This window comes from Geospiza fortis, unplaced genomic scaffold, assembly GCF_000277835.1.
Source record: "Geospiza fortis unplaced genomic scaffold, GeoFor_1.0 scaffold40, whole genome shotgun sequence".
NCBI lineage: Eukaryota > Metazoa > Chordata > Aves > Passeriformes > Thraupidae > Geospiza > Geospiza fortis.
In genome coordinates, this window is record NW_005054297.1 from 18,993,557 (window position 1) to 18,997,778 (window position 4,222).

The window sequence follows — 4,222 nt, forward strand, 5'->3', positions numbered from 1 at the left end:
TTTTGATTTGAAGCTGTGGGATTCTTGTATATCAAACAACTGCAATTTCTCTTATGTGAAGAAGTGGAGACAACCCTAAAGCCTTGCTTCCTCTTCTCTACAAGATTCAGAGTAGTTTAATATTTTGAATGTTGCAAGCTCAAAATTTTATCTGCTGGAAGGAAGGGGAGTGCACAAAATTTGGATTTAGATGTACATTTTGCAAATTTAAATCCAGCTCATCAGTATTTAAATCTCCAGTTAAATGTGTGTCTTGTAAGCAGAATAGTTAAAATGTGATTTACTATGCATGTGTGTATAAACACAGTCTTGGTGAGGTACCTCATTACATCATATCACTTGGGGTATCAATGTACAAAGATTAAGAATATCTGTAAGAATATCTGTCTTATTTGAGAAATATTTATTCTCTGACTCATTCAAAGCTTCTACCATCAAACACAGCAAATTAATCAAAACTGCAATGATTTTTTTTAAGTTACAACAATCTGATCTCACTATGCTTATTTGTGCTAGAATCAGAGGCAGAAAGAAATGTATTAATGGAAGAATTCTTTCCTCAATTATACAACTAAGTAAAGTTGTATAATTGAGGAAAGAATACAGTAAAGAAAGAGGTTGTAACTCCAGCTGATGGACCTGAGGTAGGGGCTTCCAGGTGGTGCCAGAAATTATCACCATCGTGCTTCACTACATCTGGAAATTTTGAGGAAGTATCGGAGGTGAGATATCAAAGATTTGTTGTAAGGTTTTCCAGATATTTGTTTTTAATTCTGGAATTCTATTGAATTTATACTTTTAGGGTACAGTAAGTACATTATTGGTTTTGGTATGTAAAGAAAGGGCACATTTTAAATCTAGAATACAAAAGAGGAAGGGACAGAAACACAAAGTCTTGACTGATGCACACCATAAGAAACCTGTTAGGTTTGTGCTGTGTGTGATTAGGTTTGTATGTGTGTCCTTAAATATGTGGGTTTTTTCCATTGTTTTCAGGTTTTATGGGGCAAAAGCCTGATAATCCCATCATCTCAGGAATATTATGAAAGAAAATCTTATAATTACTTAAAGGTATAATTGGAAGAATTAACCTAATTGACATAATGCAAAAGCAGACACTGTTGTGTTGCATCTCATGGAGTATCAAAAGAGATAATTCTGACCAAAAGAGCAGTGCAGACAGATTGCAATCAAGCAGGTGTTACTCAACACTTTTTGGGAACTGGCAAATCATCAAAAGTATAAATGGAGTTCATTCTAACAGAGAATTGGACTCAAACATTTCAGATGAGCAGGATCTGTTTAATGTGTCATCTTCATTCCCAGAAGGAAATCAGATTTGACAGCAGGATTTCCCTCTCATGAAGCTGTGCTGGCTGGGACTGATGGCTGCATTGTCCTCCAGGTGTTTTTCAGTATCTTCCAGAATAATTTTTTCCATGATTTTACCTGGCACTGAAATGAGACTGACAGGCCTGTAACTTCCAGGGTCCTCCCTCTTGCCCTTCTTGAAAATCAGGATAGTGTCACCCAGCTTCCAGTCCACTAGGATCTCTCTGGATTCTGAAAAACTAAAAAATCAAGAGAGGTTTTGCAATGGCATCAGCCAGCTCCTTGAGGATTCTCAGATGAATCCCATCAGGCCCCATAGATTTCTAGGGATCCAGCTGAAGCAGCAGATCCTGCTTGACTTCAGGGACAACTGGGATGAGCCCTGATCTTCCATCTCATGGCACTGAAACCCCCTTGGTCCATCATCTATGTTGAAGACAGAGGCAAAGAATGCATTAAACACCTCTGCCTGGTCCCTGTCCCTGTTTGGGACGTGACCATCCTCAACCTGTAACAGGCCAATATTATTTTTCACTGCCTATTGCCATTAATATATTTGACAAAAACCTTTTATTGTCCCTGACAGTTCTGGCCAACTTTCTCCCTACAGTAGCAAGAAGCATCTCTGTATTCCCATGTCACCTGACCATGCTTCCACTGGGCATAACCTCCCCTTTTCTCACCTTACTTGCAAGAGAGGGTCCTTGTTCAGCCAAAATACCCTTCTGCCTTGTCTGACTTCTGACATTTGGGAATTGTTGCTCCTGAGCTCTTAGGAGGTGATGTTTAAAAAGTGACCAGCATTGATGGACCCCAGCACCAGCAAAAACATTTTCCTGGGAGATCTCACTTACTAGTTCCCTGAGTAACCTGAAATCTGCTCTTCTCATGTCCATTTGGTTGCAAGTACTTACAAACTGCAGCCTACCAGGTGAGTGCTGAATTCTTTCTGTTCAGAAGTTGCTTGGTAAAGGAATAAATATGCATTTCTTTCCAATCCTTTAAGGTGATTAATTTATTCTTCATTAATCTGAAGGTGATTCACTTCTTTAATCAATGGAAATCTAATTGCCAAGCACTTACATTAAAAATATTGAGTCTGAACAGTTTCCTTCAACATTTTATGGTGCAAATGAATTGTATATTTAAATGAGCAGCAGTGCTTTTCTCATTAGAGCATGAAGTACAGCACTGGAAGATATTATCCGAAGGAAAATATTCCCTGAGCCTTTATAGATGATGCTGGTTACACTGTCATCAAATAGATATATGAGATTTTATCCCCATCTTAGAGATGGTGTAACTTTCCCAGTTGAGATATATGCTTGTTAACAGAGGTAATAAGCCTCAAATCCACATCTGTCCATCTGCCAAACTGTGCAGCAATCTGGTAGGCAAGAGCTGCACCTACCTGAAGTAGCAATGGTGTTCTTTAATCATGTTTTATAATTAGAGCAGCTTCTTAACTTTCCATTATGTTCTCACAGCTTGTCTTTTAGTCATGTTCATAACACATTTTTCAGGGATATTTTCAGCAGGGATCTGCACAGAGGCAGCAAGAGCAAATGCCTGAGCACTTTCCAGAAACTGCATAACATTTCAAGAATATCTTCCACTTGCTCTCGGAGAGGAAGCAACCACTGAGCTTCTGGAGACAGGTGAGACTAGAAACCCAAAATGAGGAGAAGGGCATTCGGCTGGAATGATCAGCAATACATTATTTCCTAAAAGAGGGGGACAGATTAGTTTTGGTAATAAAATAAGGTAGAAGACATCATTGGTTTTGGCACTCCTCAGAATCTCGTGGTAGGACAAGCAATACCTTAGTGAGAGGGCTACCACTGTCATAAATATGTAAAATAGACATTATTTTGCAATAACCCTAAATGCCTTTTCCAAGTTCAGCGTGTTTTTTAATCCACTTTAATGTATGTAACTCTTTTTACAGTCTGCAGGCAACTCTTTAGGCTCTACTAGAGGACCAGAAAGCCTGGAGTTTAGCCAAACAAAATAAAACATGCTGTGAAATGCTATTTAACTGCAGAGAATAGAATGACTACTGCAGAGTAGTCTTAATAGCACAATAATAATTTAACAGCAAAGCCACAGATTTCATGAGCTTCTTAGAAACAGATCTTTTCTGGGTTTAATATTTAGAACAAAGGAAAATCAGATATTTCCTCTGGGGTTCAAAGCAGTTGTACATCAGAGCTAATGAAGTCACTTAGTATTTCTTTCTAAGCACAGAACCATGAGTATTGTAAGCACATTCATACAAATGTGCTTTGTCCTCAGCCCTCCACTACATGGAGGATTCAGTCCTACATGTCTACAAATGTGTTTGTCTGTACTGTATATGACTTGCATGTAAGCCCCTCACCTCATAAAAGCCTTATGTTGCTTCATCTAAGTGCAACATATGAGCAGCATAAGGGGAGAGGAGCTAATTACAATAATTCTGCAAGAGGTTTCTAGGGTATTTTATGTATTGCTTAGAATTCCAATTAAAATTACATATCTTGTGGAGAGCTTCTCTTATCAGGTTCTTATTTGTACTTGAAAGTTGGATGGTTTCCTTTTTTAAAAGGAGAAAAATATTCATAAGAAAGAAATATCTTTTGTAAGTTCTACAGCTTCTTTCAGAATGAAAGCTGGGATGTAAAACACATGTCTGCAGCTTAGTTATCAAGGAATCATAAAATGGTTGGGAGGGACCTTTAAGGGTCATCTAGTTTAACATGCCTGCAATGACATCTTTAACAGAGCCCCATCCAGTCTTACCTCCAATATTTCCAGGGACTGGACATCTCCTCTGGGCAATCTGTTCCTATGTTTCACCAACCCCGTTGTAAAAATCTTCTTCCTTACATTCAGTCTGAATCTATGCTCT